Raw genomic sequence first — 18,509 nt, forward strand, 5'->3', positions numbered from 1 at the left:
TATAAAATAAGGTATTCTTCCAGGCATTTTGAGCTGAAATGTTTTCTTAAAATGATTTAATGAGCAAGTGTTTTTATAAAATAAATGAAGACATGGTTTTATTTTATTTTTTTCATAATGAAAAAGACCTTGAAGTGCAATTTAAGGCACCTTTCTTTACACGTTCATTATGAAATAATCCCCACAATATTGAAAAAGGATTTTAAAAAAAACTAAGTCAATGAGCTGTTGAACTATGAGCCAGGCACTTGTTGCTAATGATAACAGCTGCTAGCCACTAACGCCAGAGACTTGTGTTGTATCATCCAATGACAGCGTAATTAACTAGCGATTTGTTGCCGTCCTAAATTTGCGACTGAATATGACTTCAGGATGGTGTGTTGATGTAGGTAGCAAGCTCGCCGATATGTCGAAAACGGAAGTCAAGTTAGCTGTTACGCCACCTTCAACTTCAAAATAAAAGTGTACTAAGGCAATTGCATAGCATCAATGACACAATGTATTATTTGTTGTTGAACCTATTCAAGAGTTACTAATTTGTTCAGGATGCTATAAGCTGTGGTGTGAATGTGCATTTGTGAGAAAAGGACAATATATCGCAGTAGCATACTGGATGACGTCACCATCTCGGCTCGTCTACTGTGATTATCTTTATCATGAAAAACAACGAAAATAAAATACTGAAAACACAAACTTCTGAACTTTTCATACAAAACAAATATGTAAAATGTTGAGGTTTCTAAAATGTTTATTGAAGCCATTTTTTTCACTTTGTTTTTTTTGGGGGGGGGGTGGGGCAGCAGAGTGATCAAACAGGTAAGATGTTAGAGGAAAATGGAATTGGTTTTACCAATTCGTTTCAGACGATTCATATCCAGAACACAGTTGAAAAATATTTATTATGAAAATACTTAAATACACACGCATGATATAATAAATCTCCTGATTTCAGGAGAAAGTTGTGCCTCTCTTCCTCCTGATGTTCTTTAATGAAGCTGATCACCCTCCAGTTTATTAACAGCATGATTTGCGCTGTCGTCAGAAGGGTCAGGATGGAGTTGCTTGGTGCTGTGGAGTCTCTGGTAGTCAGGACTTAGTTTATCCAGCTGTCCCTCGAGTAAAATACAGCGAAAATGTTATTTATAATGCACAGTTAGTCATATGAATACTGCTACATATAGTGAAATATAAAGGTAAGAAAATAATTCAAACATACAGGCAGCAAACGGTATAACAATATTATATTCCAACATTAACTTTTTTTTTTCCCCAAACAAATTAGTTTGTGAGCAATGAACACATTACACCGTGAAGCCAAAATGTGACCGTCAAAACCATGTAAAACCTTTGAAGATGTAGGGTCAAATACACCCACTAGCTCACTAGTAAGCTCATTTTAGGGCTTACTAGTGAACATCTAAGGTAAAAAACGCACAATAGTTCACTAGTGGGCTTTTTTTTTTGCTTACTCGTGAACATGTAGGCTCAAATACTCCCACCCCACTAGCTCACTAGAAGCTCACTTTAAGACTTACTAGTGAACATATGTCAAAAACCCACACTGAAAAATGAGCATACTAGTGAACTAGTTTGCATTTTTGACCTTACATGTTCATTAGTAACCAAAAAAAATGCCCACTAGTGAACTAGTGTGCGTAAAATTCGCTTTCTAGTGAACCAGTTTGCGTTTTTGACTTTACATGTTTACTAGTAATCTCTAAAATGAGCTCACTAGTATTACTAGTGGGCATTTTTAGCCTAAATGTTCACTAGTATGTTCTAAAATGAGCTTACTAGTGAGCTAGTGGGCGTATTTGAGCCTACATGATCACTAGTAATTAAAAAAATGCCCACTAGTGTGCGTTTTTTACTTTACATGTTCACTAGTAAGCCCTAAAATGATTTTACTAGTGAGATAGTGGGTGTATTTGAGCCTACATGTTCACTAGTAAGATCTAAAATTAGCTCACTAGTATTACTAGTGGCACAATGGAACGCCTGATATCATGGCTATTGACTAATTACGCAAAGCAAGCCCTTTGTATATTTGTTAAACGACATTGTTCTAACAAGTCTACTACATTACCCAGGATGCATCAGACATGACGTAGCTCCGAACATCCAATCATGATACACTTTGCGCCAACCAGCGCGACAGAAGCCGAGTGGAAAACTTTCACAGGTACTGCAAGTGTTTTTGTAAATGCGACTGTTTTTGTAATACACAATGTAGTTTTACGATTATTTTAGGCGAGAAAGTAGTTGTGCATTCGTCAAATGTGTTGTCAATTTATCAGGGTAAAGCCTGCTTAAAAATTTGCTCAAACGATTTCGAGGATGTCGGTGTCTGGTGTTTTGACAGTTCTGGCGGCAGTTTAACGCTCACAGTAGCCGCCGAAAGCAGTTTAATGTCGGCAGGACTTTATGAAATCTGCCGCTGGCTCTGACAGTTTTGTAGCGGTTAAACCGCGATGGGAAAGTTTTGCGTGCATCTGGCAGTCACATTTTGGCTTCACGGTGTACTTTGTTTATTGCTTACAACTTTAAACATAATATCGTTAATCTTGGCCTCTGTACGTTTGATTTTCTTGCCTTCATTGGATGCACTACATCTTTTTAATATCTAATATATATTCATGTGACTGCAACTGCATTATAAGTCCCATTTGCGCTGTACTACGGTCCTGGCTTCTGGAAGACTCCACAGCATGAGCAGCTCCATTCTGACCCTTCTGTTGGCGCATCTTCAGCAGCACGATGCTATTAATAGAATAGGATGATCAGCTTCAATAAAGAATCAGGAGGAGTAGAGCTACAACTTTCTCCTGAAATCTTACAAAAATACCCTGTTTATTTGTTGTTCAACCCATAATATAGTTCTTGTGTATATAATGATTGCAGGAATGTTGCATTACTGCCTTTCTTTTATTTAGTATACCATATAAAGTGGAAAGTTTCTATAGCTGTTATCTAGGCATGAGTATTTTTATGAAGTAGTGTGTTGTATATATATGTATATTACTGTATGCATAAATGATCATAATAGAAATTTAGATATGGTATGAAATGTCACTGTGTGTATCAGAATATAGTTTGTCAATATTTCATTCTGCACCAGTGTCTGTCCCAGTAAGGAGTTTTATCCAGTGAGCCATTTTCACTTCTGATCAAATAAGACTTGTCTAACCAACTATTTTCATTTTCTTTCATAGCTTCTACATTCTCTGAGCAAATCAGCTCGGCTCCAGCAATATCATCAACATACTCGTTCAGCATACCCCATGACATTTCTTTCTCTTGAGATTATTGTAATAGATCTACTGTAAATACACAGCGATGATCAAAAGTATGTATACAGTTATAAAAAAATAGAGAAACCTATACAATACTTACTGTTTATTAAGAAAACAACAACTACATTCATCATGTAACTAATTTCACCGATGTGATACCAATGTATACCTACTTTTGCCCCTCCCTATACATCAAAAAGTATGTAAATTCTTGTATGGTGTCAGAAATGAAGTTTTCGCTGATTGATTACAAAGTAAATTAAAACTGATGTAAATAAATACATTTTCACATTTTTACTATTACAGCAAATACTACAAATAATGTGTTATACATCTGTGGAATTTACTAATGATTTTGTCAAGTACTTTCATTAGTATGTTGTGATTAAACAAAGCTTAATGCTAAATCCATTCTATTCTCGATTAATGTGTATCAATTCGATAAACAGTTCAGTGCGACATGGATATTTTATTGTTTAATACAGCATATTGAAATGTATACAAATCGTACACTTCAATGTAATATTTAATAACTTCATATTTATAATAGTATTGTATGTATGTTCTCATTTTTAGAACAATATACCTACCTTTGCACCCCCCAGTACATGGAGAGGGAGAGAGAGCGAGAAAGATGAATCATAGGTAGGCTATGAAATGTTTTTATATAATCACTATTTTCTTTACTGGTATTATGGAGCGCGCTCTTAAGGGTTAAAGCTTCAAGACATATCATTTGTATACCGACCAATCACAATTATTGTCCTGCCTGCTTCATTTGCATGCTGTCCACATGTTAAACATGTTAAGTGTTTGAGTTGCATTAGAGATATTAATGGTCACATGTTACAGTTCACATGTTAACTAGTAAGAGCCAAAAGTTCACTGGTTAAACCAGTTAAGGTTTTTCTGGCTTTACTAGTTAACTGGTTAGGTCAAAAATGGATCACTAGTTCACTAGTAAAGCATAAAATGTCCACTAGTCACACTAGTTGGGAATTTTCCCAACGTTACTAGCTCATTAGTGAAGCTCAAAATGTTAACTGGTTAAATTGTACATGCAAAGATGTCCACTAGTTATACTAGTTGGTCTCATTTTTCCTTCACATGTTGAATGAGTGAATGTGAAACATATTTTTCCTTCTAGTAAACTAGTTCAGTCCAGAGTGAGTCACTAGTTAACTAGTGACACTGATTTTTATTTAACTAGTTAACTAGTGTAAGGCTTTTTGTCTCACTCGTCAGACCCAGAAATGAACTTGTGCAAGATTTGGCTGAACATGTTTGGCATTTTTCCTACATGTTGGTCTTTTCTTTGAACAGTTAAGGTTTGTGCACTAGTCAGTGACTGTGCACAACTTGTACAACATAAATCTAACATGTAGGGATTTTTGTTGCACTAGCTAATGTTTTTTGCATACTAGATGACATTTACATTGTACTAGTTAAACAAAATTGCTAGTTAAACTTAATTGCTTAGTGAACTTATATAGTTTCGTAACTAGCAAACGTGTCACCTAGGAAAATTGTATTATTTCACTAGCTAGCTAGTTGTGTGCACATGTCAGCTAGTGTGCAATTTTGTCAAACATGCTCAGTCAAAGTCTACAATTTCATCCTTGAGTCTGAAAAGTGAGACAAAATACCTTCCACTTGTTATCTAGTGTTAAGAAAATCAGTGTCACTAGTAGTGTCACTAGTAGTTAACTAGTGACTCACGCTGGAGTCAACTAGTTTACGAGAAGGAAAAACATATTTCACTAGTTAACAAGTGAGGGGAAAAATGAGACCAACTAGTGTAACTAGTGGATATCTTTGCATTTACAAGTTAACTATGTAACATTTTGAGCCCTTATAGTTAACTTGTCATGTCAAAATAGAATGTACATAGTTAAGAAGTCTCATTTCTGCAATCACTCGTGAACATGTAACCCATAATAGGCAGCCTCTAGTTGACTAGCTGCAATTCCTCAGAACAACTTTCTGTGCAACTTGTAGGACAAAGTGCCTAACTAGTGTGGCTGAATGTCCAACTAGTGCTGACAAAGACCGAACTAATGAAATACACTAATGTGTGATATCAAGGATTTGGAATAAATGCTCAAATGGCTTGCCATACTGTGTACAGGTACGCAAAGGCGCGTCGTGACTCACATGGCATTACGCATCAGTGATATCTATTGCGCATGCATACCAGTTATGTGCACCCCTGTGTATGTGTATATATATGTATATGTATGTAAATATATGTATATGTATGTATATATATGTATGTATATGTATATATGTGTGCATATATATTTGTGCTGTCAAGCGATTACATATTTAATCGTAGTTAATCACATTTTTTCATAGTTAACTCGTAGTTAATCGCATATTTTATTTATTGTAAAAAATCCCTTGATTTTTCTGTCCGATTATTTTCTTGAATTTCAATACCCTTAACATGAATAAGAGGATTGATTTTTGCAAACACTTTAATAAAGGGAAGTCAACCCAAACATATTTTTTTAAAGAATATGTTTTATGCAGGCACACTAGTTGAAACAAGGCATTCTGATATTATTGCATTTTTGAAGTAAGACTTTTGAAGTAAGATTTTTGAAGTAAGACTTAATCCACCTGTTTTTAGCCATCACTGGGGGCGGCCATTTTGTCACGTCTGTCGACTGAAAATGACATCACAGTTGCTCAGGTAACAACCAATCACAGCTCACCTGTTTCCTTCAACTGAGCCATGATTGGTCGTTATTTGAGCTCTCAGGGCATCTGTGATGTCATTTTCATTTGGGTTGACCTCCCTATTCAATTGAAAAAACAAGCATTGGATTCAACTCACACAAACAGCCCCTCAGCCCTTTCAAACACACACACCTACACGCGCACATGCACCCACATGCACACACGTCCGCGCATGCACACACCAACACACAAAATCATTTACATTAGTGTTGTTCTGACAGATATGTTTATTTCGTCTTGAGAGCGACTTGTTGTTCAAGCGCTGCTTAGATTTAGAACTACGAGAGCAGTCATTTGTACGCATGTCACTTTTTATTGCACTGTGGCAATGACTTAATCGACTAAGAAGATTATTACTCGCTGCTCGAGTGTCTTATAAAGGTATTTTGTTTATTAAAATTCTGTTGTGGGTATATTTTAATCTAAATTGTGTCAGATAAATGAATGAGAAAAAGGTGGTGTACCCCTGAGATTATCCTGTGTGGCTCTCGATCGCGCTACATGGTTCCCGCTGTTATAAAATACAGCTGCTTCGGAGCAAAGGTCATATTATTTTGTATTTATTATTTTTCTAAAATGCTGCAATATTGTAGTGTGGGTATGTATTTCTTTAGATATATTGTGTTTTTCGTATTTATTCCTTCTTGATTTGGTTTGGTACGGCGCTAAAAAGAAACGAGAGAAAGAGGTGAATTAGAGCAAGGCTGTTCACGTCTGACTCACAAGGCGAAACAAAACACTGTCCTGCCGTGTCGGTTCTCTTTAGCAAGGAAGACGCCAGAAAAAATACATAAAGTCAAACCTATTGTAACCCGCCATATCACGGCCTCCGAATATAAGGAAGAATGACTTTTAAGCGTTACATTACTAATGCGTACGTCGCGACTATCACCGCGGGTCAGGGGGGCTCAGCAGTGCATGTGTCAGCTGAGAAATTCATCCTCATCGTCAGTATTTTGAAGCAAATGTAATGCCTCCTCTACTCTAAAGCTTTTTTTAAAAATATACATGGATAGATCATGGTGACCAGCAGACTTTATCAATGCAGTCGCTGGTTGCTAAGGAAACCTTAATCACGCAGTCCAAAAAATTGACGGCGTCAAAAGGGGCTTGGATTAACTCCGAGAATAACGCGCTAAATTGACAGCCCTAACATATATATATGACCTCTAAAGCAGCAGCAGAGTTATAAACATCTTTAAACTAAACAAATAAATAAAATAAAATATAAAAAAATCAAAAAGCAGGTGTACTAGTGCCTGAGTTAAAATATAATAAGATAAAAAAAAAAAAAAACTTTGTGAAACTGCAGCAAAATTGTAAACAAATTAGAACAAAAATATTAAAAATTAAAGAGCTGGTGCATTAGTTCCCTGAGTTGTTCACAAAAATATAACAATAACTAAAACGGTCTGTAAAACATATTCCATCCGTGATTTGTCGGTGCTGTTTGGACTTCTTATCGTAAGGAGTTATGCTGGCGAAGGCGGCTGTAATTGTTTTTTGAGTAGATAAAATTTCACCTCGGGTCCCACTTCTTAGTTTGAACTGCTCATACAGGGGCTTGTGACGGCGATTGCAGCAACAACGGTGAGGCACTGTTGGCAAAGGATGTTTTGTTGTTCTGAATCTTCCTTTTCTTTACTTTCATATTTTGGTTGTTGACTATCTTTTGGGGACTAAATCCACTGCCGCTTCTGCCGCTGTCGTCTCCTCCATGTCGCCTGTTAGTGTTTTCAGAGCAGACAGCAGTGGCTGTTTAGAGTGGAGAGGCAGGGGCCGGTGACTGATTGGCAGGAGGAAGGAGGTGAGCGAGACAGGCTGTGTAAGACCACGGAATAGCTTTCTGATTTTATGAAGCAAAACAAAAGTTTCCGTGTTCTAAGAAAAAAAAAAGTTAAAACATTGCACGTCCTACGATGTGACTATCGCACATGCGCACAAAACAATGACTCAGGGAACTGTACTGGTGGCCAAACATGGACAAGTTTGGTTTACAGAATCCTCTCCACATGTTCAGATTGTCAGTTATGTGATTAAATTGCCAAAGCGTCTCCTGCCCCACTACAGCCTGTTGAGTTCCCCGAAGGTCCCTTTCAACACGTGGCCGTTGACATTGTTGGTCCTTTTGAACTTGGTCCACAGGGCTGTAGATTTGCAATCACACTTATTGACTACTTCAGCAAATGGCCTGAAGTTGCCTTCACTCCTAATGCAACAGCTGCTGTTCTCTCATTCCTCTCGGCTGTCTTTTCACGTGAAGGTAATCCCTGCACCATAACAAGTGATAACGGACCACAGTTCACCTCGTATGGATTTGTCGACTTGTTGAAGGAGAGAGGAATCAACCACATCAAAACAAGTGTGTACCACCTTCAAGCAAATGGGTGTATCGGACGGTTCAACAGAGTTCTCAAAGACTGTATCTAGGGAGCACATGCAACACGAAAGCCATGGAAACGAACAGTAACTGCTATGCTACTGAACTATACTACACCACACGCTACCACCGGTGAGTCTCCCTAAACCTCCCAAATTTGCAGTCGGAGGCAAGGTTAGAATCCGCAAGCCTTTTCATGTTGGGAAAGGAGAGAGACAGTACACCGATCCTGTGGATTTACAACACCAAACCGGATACAGAACCTTCATATTGAGTGATGGGAAACGATGGAATGCAAATCGTCTTTCTCTCTGTGCCAAAAGAGCAGAACATCCTCCTCGAGATGGTACTGTAAAACGCAACACCGGGTTTAGAGAGACTATACCGACACGCACTGCTCCACAAAGAGAGCATAAGTCACCAGCGTGGACCAAGGACTATGTTTTGGAATAGCACAAAAGTCATAGTCCCAAACACAACTGTTGATGTTAAAATGTTCAGAAGGGAAGTATCTATCTTGTTAAATGTTCATTTCATTATTGAGACTACAAGGAAGTGCTTTATGCTGCTAATTAAGTAATTAAGCAATCTGCCTTCCGGCGCCGCGCGAGTGGCAGCCCGCTACAGTAGCTCCGGCTCATCGGTGAGCCTTTTCGTGTGTTTTTGTTCTTTAATATTACTCTACCTCATACCTTTTTCGTATAATTGATAGTCGTAACTTGCGTAGCAATGGACACCCAAACTGCGGTATTCTTGCTGCTGCTGATGGCTATTTTTTGCGCGATCGTGTCCGGCGACTTGGCTCGGAGCCGAGCCCCCATTGTTTACAGCCGGAATCAGCTGTTAGCACTCCGTGCTAACCAGGCGCCGGCTCCCGGGGCGAGACCCGATATCCCCCGTGAGCTGAGGAGGAAGAGACGGGGATCTCGTGCGGGGGTTAAACGCAGGGAAAGGAGGAGACGATACCATCCCGTCCTCCCGTCTGTTATCATGGGGAATGTTAGATCGCTCCCCAACAAGATGGACGAGCTAGCGGCGCTTACCCGGCACGAGAGGGACTTCCGGGAGGCTAGCCTGATGCTATTCACGGAGTCGTGGCTAACAACGCTAACACCGAACGCGGTCGTAGAATTGGACGGCTTCCAAATCATACGCGCGGACAGGACGCTGGAGAGTGGAAAGAGGAAAGGAGGAGGGCTGGCTGTGTTTGTGAACGATAGATGGTGTAATCCTGGGCACATCACGATTAAGGAGCAGCTTTGCAGCAGGGATATTGAGCTGCTAGCTGTTGGCATGAGGCCATTCTACATCCCGCGAGAGTTTAGTCACGTGATCGCGGTGACTGTCTACGTCCCACCAGCTGCCAGCAGCGACACAGCCTGTGATGTCTTGACTGCAGCAGTGAGCAGGCTACAAACACAGCACCCAAATGCCCTGGTACTCATCTCTGGTGACTTCAATCATGCCTCCCCTTCCTCCTCTCTGCCTTCATTCACACAGTATGTCACCTGCCACACCAGAGACAATAAAACACTGGACCTTTTCTATGCCAACACCAAGGAGGCATACACATCACTGCCCCTCCCCCCGCTGGGCAAAGCTGATCACAACCTGGTGGCTCTCCAGTCTGTGTACAAACCTCTGGTCCGCAGGCAGCCAGCTGTGACCCGCACGGTTCAGAGATGGTCTGGAGAGGCCGAGGAGGCCTTAAAGGACTGCTTCAGCACAACTGTGTGGGAAGTATTCAGCGATGCTCACGGGGAAGACATTAGTAGTCTAACGGACACTGTTACAGACTATATAAATTTCTGCATGGAGAACACCATACCCACCAGGACAGTAAGGTGTTTCTCCAACAACAAACCCTGGATCACACCAGACATAAAAGCTCTCCTGAAGGAGAAGAGGAGGGCTTTTGCGTCAGGCAACATAGAGGAGCGGAGGACTGTGCAGCGCCAGCTGAGGAAGAGGATCAGAGAGGGGAAAAGGTCCTACAGGAAGAGGATGGAGGAGCAGCTGCTGCAGAATAACGCCAGGGGAGTCTGGAGGGGCCTGAAGACCATCTCAGGCCACGGACAACCCAAGACCCGGACTGGGGGGGACCTGCAGTGGGCAAATGAGCTAAATCTCTTTTTCAATAGGTTCGATCAGATGCCTGCCTCCACTCCGTCTCTCCTGCTGCAGTCTCCACCTACTCCTCCTGCTGGGCGTGTCACCCCCTCCCCTCTTTTCTCCACAGTCTCCAGCTCCCAGCTACACCAGATAGCCACCACTCCTTCCTGTCCAGCCTTGGCCTTCACAACATCTCAGGTGAGGAACCAGCTGAAGAAGATGAAGGCGAGGAAGGCAGCGGGTCCAGATGGCATCAGCCCCCAGCTCCTCAAATCCTGCGCAGACCAGCTGTGTGGAATTGTCCAGCACATGTTCAACCTGAGCCTGAAGCTGGGCAGGGTCCCCCAGCTATGGAAAACATCCTGCCTGGTCCCGGTGCCAAAGACCCCCCACCCGAAGGAGCTCAACAGCTTCAGACCGGTGGCGCTGACGTCTCACCTGATGAAGACCCTGGAGAGACTGGTCCTTGTCCACCTGCGCCCCCTGGTGAGCTCCTCAATGGACCCACTCCAGTTCGCATACCAGCCTGGCATCAGTGTGGATGATGCCATCATCTACCTCCTCCACACTTCACTCTCCCACCTGGAGAAGGCGGGGAGCACTGTGAGGATCATGTTCTTTGATTTCTCCAGTGCTTTCAACACCATCCAGCCCACCCTACTGGGAGACAAGCTGGAGCGGGCGGGGGTGGCGCACCACCTCACCACATGGATCCAGGACTACCTCACAAACCGGCCACAGTATGTGAGGACACAGGACTGTGTGTCTGACGTGCTCCTCTGCAGCACGGGGGCCCCACAGGGAACTGTCTTGGCTCCCTTCCTGTTCACCCTCTACACCTCGGACTTCAACTACAACACCCCTACCTGTCACCTGCAGAAGTTCTCTGACGACTCTGCGATTGTCGGCCTCATCACAGGCGGAGATGATCGGGAGTACAGAGAACTTACTCAGGGTTTTGTGGACTGGTGCCAGCAGAACCGCCTCCTGATCAATGCGGGGAAATCCAAAGAAATGGTGGTGGATTTCGGTAGGCGCCAGCACTCTTCACCTGCACCAGTGAACATCCGGGGAACAGATGTTGAGAGAGTCTCAACTTACAAGTACCTGGGTGTTCATCTGAACAATAAACTGGACTGGTGCGACAACACAGACGCCCTCTATAGGAAGAGTCAGAGCAGACTCTTCCTACTCAGGAGACTGAGGTCTTTTGGGGTTCAGGGGACACTCCTCAGGAACTTTTATGACTCGGTGGTTGCATCGGTCATCTTCCAGGGAGTGGTCACCTGGGCAGGCGGCGTCTCGGCCCGGGACAAGAAGCGGCTGGACAAACTGGTCAAGAGGGCCGGCTCTGTCCTGGGCTGCTCCCTGGACTCTGTGGACTCGGTGGGGGACAGGAGGATGTTGGCCAAGCTGTCATCAATGCTGGGCAACCCGGACCACCCCCTCCAGGGCACCCTAACAGCACTCCACAGCACCTTCAGTGACAGACTGTTACACCCTCGCTGTGCTAAGGAGAGATTCCGCCGTTCCTTCTTGCCTGCTGCTGTCAGACTCTTTAACAAGAACATTGTGTAGTCTCTACAAACTGGCGGTCATTAGTGCAATCGTGCAGTCCTGCACCTGAGCTCGTATCGTGCAATACCCAATATTCCCCACTACTGTAATACCGTGCAATACTCAACATTCCCCACTACTGTTAGTCTAGTTTTATTTTTATCCAATGCTGTTCCTTACATTTCACTACAGCACTGCAGCACTGTCACTTAGAGTATTTTTTCCTCTGTACTATGTACAGGCCGAAATGAGTGTTCCTCATATTTTTTATGTAGATGTAGGTTGGTGTGTATACACATGTGTATATACACATGTTACTGCGTATATCTACATAGGTTTGATTCTAAATGTTTGCCGTCAATGTTATACATTAATGGCCACATTATGCCGCCGCCCCTGTGTGACCTATATCTTTGCTACTGTAACAATGAAAATTTCCCCACTGTGGGATCAATAAAGGCATTCTTATTCTTATTCTTATATGATGCACAAGGGTAATGCATTTTGTTTGGTTATATGTAAGAATAATAATGTATATCATGATTCATGTGTTAGATTTTTCATGATTAGGCTTGTTAGCTTTATTAGCTTGTGGGTTTAGCTTTAGCTTTTTCCATATCTAGGCCCAACTTGCTTGGTGTGCTTTGCTTCCACATATGTATGATAATGGCTCACACACACATAGACAAAACAAGTTGAAAGTGTTCCAGCTGCTTTCGCTACCCTTTCCCTTAGAGCTGGAACACCTTTGTAATCAGGGACTCCTAAGAAAGTAAAAGGCAGGAGGCACAGGGGCTGGGCAGAGGGTTTTAAGAACTGTAATAGTACACTTCCCTGCGCTCTCCTTGCAAGTAAAAAGACAATATTGTGTCGAGTGTCTTTTCTCCTCCTTATGTGCGTTGTTTACTAATGTCTCACTTGGTGTGAACTTGACATATTGCACTACTATATTGCATCTACCTCTGAGTAAAATTCTAAAGTGGCAAATGGTTCAACTACGTTTAAAGGTAGACTATATTTTTCAAAGTTGCACTTGTTCAAATACAGAAGATGTAGTGTAGCTTTTGTGAGTACAGTAAGTATTCTCTTGTAAGGAATCATATTTGCATTGTCCAATCTTTCCTTATAACAGAATTTCCTTATGTGGGAAACGACTACAGTACATGTCCTGTATGAACGTGCGAGTACTGTATATTAACAACATACGTGTGTAACAACAAGCAATATACTGTAATGCAAAAAAAATCCACAAACATTTATTAAACCAAAACTACACTATAAAGTACAGGTCTATGAACAAAATACAGTACAGTATAACAAACATGGTCCGAATACTGTTGAAAAAATACTGTAAATACTGTAACTCAATGCAGTACAGTACTGTGCTTAACTACAGGAAACTGTATTGTATTCTAGTGATGATTTTTCTCAGACTTGGGAAAAAATGAGTATTTTGAGTTGTTGTGTTGGCTTTATTCTTTGCTGTGTGAAAATGTTTGTCTGCGTATCATAGTTTTGTTACTAATTGCAAGTAACGTTGATCATCACTGATGTCTGGTGATTCTTGTGCATACATAGGACACGTTCAATTACGCCACTGTACTTTGTCCGTCGAGCCGCAAGCAATTTCCTCTGATCAAGCAAACTGACGGAATCGTACTGATCCAGAATCAATTCCTTGTTTTTCAAAGTCTAGTAGATTTTACTTTTTCCGACTCCAAGTGTCTCCTGGATGTTTTTTACTTTGTGTCCAGCTTCGCTTAATCGGATGCATTACACTCTCTCTTCCATGGTCATTACCGTTGTTCGTTTGGATGCCATGATCTACAGACGAAAATGTAAATGAATAAATTTGAAATCTTTCGCAGTTTCAGTAAAATGCATTCCGAAGAAGTAACTTACATGTCGCTGTTTTGGTTCGGATGATGGCGAAGCGGTCAAAGTTTTTCCGTAGTATTGAGCCGGAACTGCTTGAGTTTGCGCTACTGCGGGCTTCGCTGTGGGTTCCGGGTTCAACAAAATTGCAATAACTGCATTAACCATCAAAGTGAAGTCTAACTGTAACTAGTCTCGAAACAAATCTGAATAAGGAAAAACATTTCAATAAAATAGTGCAAACTGGTTTAACTTGAGAGTAGCTGAGATCTATCATGAGAGAACATTACTCCTCACAAACAATTATCTGCCTCGCTGTGCTCAGTGTCGCTGTCCTTAATCCCATCCTCTGGCTCCTCCCATAGCACGTCATCCTCATGTGACAGGGGTTGCTTTGGCCTGCGGAGTCAAGTTCAGCATTCGCTTCAATGATATCTGCCGCCATCAAGCGTCGTGAATGGATATGTCAAGACCCCGAATATAAGACTACCCCCAGTTTTTCAGTCTTATTTCAATGCAAAAAACACCGTCTTATATTCGGGCCAATACGGTATTTATTGCCTCTTGAGGGCGACTTGTTGCTCAAGCACCGCTTGGTTTTCTGGACTGTGCTTAAAATTGGACTACCAGGATTAGAACTACGAGAGCAGTAATTTTTACGGATGTCACTTTTATTGCGCTCTGGCAATGAGTTCGACTAAAAAGATTATTACTCGCTGCTCGAGTGTCTGATAAAGGTATTTTGTTTATTAAAACTATGTTGTGGTTATATTTTAATGTAAATTGTGTCAGATAAATGAATGAGAAACAGTTGGTGGACCGCTGAGATTGTCCCGTGCGGCTCTCGCGCTGCTATAAAATACAGCAAACGGCAACGCGGAGGTCGACTTTTTTTATCCATGGGGGAATTATGTCAACAAGCACCACATAAGCTCATTATTTTATTGATTTCGACTGTCTGGTATGTACTACTGTAAAACATGATTGATTTAGTTTCCAATTGATATTTTCAATTTTTTATATTAATTTGGGGATTGCATATATTGTTTTGTATTTATTATTTGTATTTGTTTTCTAAAATGCACCAATATTGTTATGTGAGTATATATTTCTTTATATTGTGCTTAACTTGGTTTGGTACGGCGCATTTCTTGAGCAAAAAAGAAACGAGAGAGAGAGGCGAATTTGAAACTGTTCATGTCTGAATAAAGATGCAACATTATGCTGTCCTGCCATCTCGGTTGTCTTTAGCAAGGAAGATGCCGGAAGAAATACATAAAGTCAAACCTATATTGTAACCCGCCATACCACGGCCTCCGAAGATAATGAAGAACAACTTTTAAGGGTTACACTACCAACAACGTACATCACGACTATCACCGAGGCACTCAGCCGTGTGTCAGTTGAGCAATTCATCCTCATCATCAATTTTTTGAAGCAGATGTAACGCCTCCTCCACTCAAAAGCTTTTTTAAAAAATATACATGTATAGATCATGGTAACCTGCAGTCTTTATCAATGCAGCCCCTGGTTGCTATGGAAACCTTAATTACACGAAAAAAATTGATGGCGCCAAAAGTGGGTTGGGTTAACGCCGATAATAACGCGCTAAACTGACACCCCTAATATATATATATATATATATATATATATATATATATATATATATATATATATATATATATATATATATATATATATATATATATATTAGTCACCCAATCGACTACCAAAACAAATTAAAAAAAAAAACAACCGGGAGGCCCGCCCTCCGAGAGGCAGGATGGAAGATGGGCCTAACAGGACGGACTACACGGAAACGCCTGCGTAGCCCCCCAGCCACCCAACAGACAGAAAAGAAGCAACCAGGAACCAAGAGATTAACATCTTACCTCACAGTGAATGGCTACATCGACACCAGTTGTTAGAAAGCCGGAGTGCCTGGTTTTCCAGGATGTGTGGAACATTCTTCAATGATTTGAGGGCAAATCCAGAGGGCCAAGCAGGACAAGAGTGACCTCCATGTGGTGGGGCTCGAAACAAACTCATCCAGTTTGCATTGGAGTTCCTCCACATCCCTGATTCCATCAATAACCTGGTAACCAGCTACTTCAGGGACTTCCAGATGTGTTTCAGCCTCCAGGAATTTACAACAGGCTGGCAGCGTCTGGAAGTTGGCATCGCCATGGGGTGTTCCATCTCCCCAGTCCTCTTCGTGGCAGCCTTTGAGATCATCCTCCACAGAGCCCGGCAGACCGTAGGAGGAATAAGGCTGCAGACAGGGCAGAGGCTTCCGCCACTCCGAAGCTACATGGACGACGTAATGCTAGTGCTTCAGACAGCCCCATGCGCAATGAGGTGCCTGAGGAGATTGGATGAGCTGGTGACGTGGGCACGCATTAAGATCAAGCCCTCCAAATTACGAAGCCTCTACCTGCATAGAGGCACCAGGAAAGACAATACTATCTTTGTCGCAGGTGGCGAGTCAATCCCTCTTCTGGCCAGTCAGCCCATCCAAAGCCTAGGAAGGCGGGACGATGCAGATATGTCAGACAAGCACGCAGGCAAGACAGCACGGAAACAACTCTCAGAAGGCCTGTCAAGTATCAACAAGAGCCGGCTCCCCAGAAAGTACAAGTTGTGGTGCTACAACTTCACATTGTACCCAAGATGAAGATGTGCAAGATTCCATCATCAACAGCCACACGGTTGGATAGACTAGCCAATTCCTACATCCAGAAGTGGCTGGGCCGACCGTGTTGCTTCTCTGAGACAGGGTTGTTTGGTGCAACTTCGCTGCAACTGCCGATTCAGTCCATCACACAAGGCTATAAGCAGGAGAAGGCAAGATAGGTCCTGGATCTTAAAGACTCCTCAGATCCTACTGCAAGGAATGTGCTCATACCAATCCAAAAGTGGCAAGCAGGGCCAGAGGTCGCAAAGGCCATCAGGAGGCTCCAACACCAGGAGATAGTCGGCTTGTGCAAGTAGGAAGAGCGGGGCTTGGCTTGGGAGATTCTCCACGCCTCTGGTCCAAGGCCACAAAGAGGGAATGGAAAGCCATGGGGGTGGAAGAGGTGTCAAGGGCCAACAGGGATCAGTACACCATCAAGGCCATCGCACAAGGTTTGCAAGGAAGGTGGACCACTTGGGAAAGGACCATCAGGAGACAGATCAGCTGGGCTGACCTGTGGAAGATGCCACAAGCCAGACTCAGCTTCCTGCTCAGGGCAACATATGACACCTTGCCATGCCCCAGAAACCTCCACCAGTGGTTTGGCAAGGAGGAGAGCTGTCTCCCGTGCAGTGCTTCCAATGCCAGCCTACAGCACTTGCTGTAAGGCTGCAAGGGCCGATACAGGTGGTAGCACGACCAAGTGCTAACAAAACTGGCCAAAATCCTGCAGAGAAGCAGACACGAGGCCAACAACCACCCTATAGCCAAACAGCTCCCGGTCAGGTTTGTGAAGCCAGGTGAAGGCAGTGCGGACACAAGCCGACGAGGTCCCCGGAGTGTCCTGGCTGAGGACGGGGACTGGAGCATGAGGGCTTGCATCGGAAAACAGCTACAGTTCCCCTGCGAGATTACCACCACGTCACTCCGGCCAGACATTGTGCTTTGGTCCTCTGCTACCATGGCTGCCATGCTGTTGCCTCGCAGGAATAACACCACACCAGATTTATGGGTAACCACTGCGAAAGCGCGGTTGACATCCAGGAAAGACCGGAAGACTTCCAGGAAAGACTGGATGACAGCAGGAAAGTTTGCACCGGGAGTGGGCGGCTAGTTACCCAACCCACTTGACTCCTAGCCCGGAGTCACCCAAACTTGAATACCGAAACAAATAAGAAGAAACAACCCAGAGGCCCTCCGAGAGGCGGGATGGGAGATGGGCCTAACAGGATGGACTACACGGAAACGACTGGAACGAATACTGACAATGAGATGAAGACCTTTCGATTGTGCGGGTGTGGATGGGGGAAAGTGACCACTGTGGGACTGCAGATTCATCAGGGGTTAAAGAAAAAGGAGAGTGAGAAGAAAGGCATACAACATCCTTGCATTGCTCCGGCAGATAAGACAAGCAGGACTCCTCGCCGGGGAGAGAACCACAAAGCCGAGGGTCCAAACGTTGTTGGCATGCGAGTGGCAGAAGAAGAACCCCCTGCGAGAAGCAGTACCCCCCTGGCATGTGAGCATGCAGAAGTAAGATCTCGTAGCCACCCAGCAGACAGAAAATTTATATATATGTATATAAATAAGTATATATATATATATATATATATATATATATATATATATATATATATATATATATATATATATATCTGTGTGGCGGCACCACGGTGGTCGACTGGTTAGCATGTCCGCCTCACAGTTCAGAGGTCGTGGGTTCGATCCCGGCTCCGGCCTCCCTGTGTGGAGTTTGCATGTTCTCCCCGTGCCTGCGTGGGTTTCCTCCGGGTACTCCGGTTTCCTCCCACATTCCAAAAACATGCATGGTAAGTTGATTGGACTGTCTAAATTGCCCCTAGGTGTGATTGTGAGT

At 42.9% G+C, this 18,509-nt stretch overlaps 1 protein-coding gene, 1 long non-coding RNA gene and 1 pseudogene across 3 annotated transcripts in view; 2 read left to right on the top strand and 1 right to left on the bottom strand.

Moving 5' to 3' along the window:
• LOC147140343 (sickle tail protein homolog) overlaps positions 1-18,509 on the bottom strand; it is a 237,456-nt gene that overhangs the window by 7,936 nt on the left and 211,011 nt on the right. The window lies entirely within an intron of this gene.
• On the top strand, positions 1,884-15,188 carry LOC147140344 (uncharacterized). 2 transcript variants are annotated; one of them, XR_015088516.1, is made up of 3 exons: positions 1,884-2,182; positions 3,870-3,938; positions 14,325-15,188. It is a non-coding gene; the product is annotated as an uncharacterized LOC147140344 (long non-coding RNA). The 2 variants fall into 2 exon arrangements; XR_015088517.1 differs by lacking the exon at positions 14,325-15,188 and adding an exon at positions 8,299-9,509.
• LOC147140345 (uncharacterized) lies at positions 16,085-17,792 on the top strand (annotated as a pseudogene).

This window comes from Filicampus tigris, chromosome 10, assembly GCF_054856515.1.
Source record: "Filicampus tigris isolate MCC_2025a chromosome 10, RoL_Ftig_1.0, whole genome shotgun sequence".
Lineage (NCBI taxonomy): Eukaryota > Metazoa > Chordata > Actinopteri > Syngnathiformes > Syngnathidae > Filicampus > Filicampus tigris.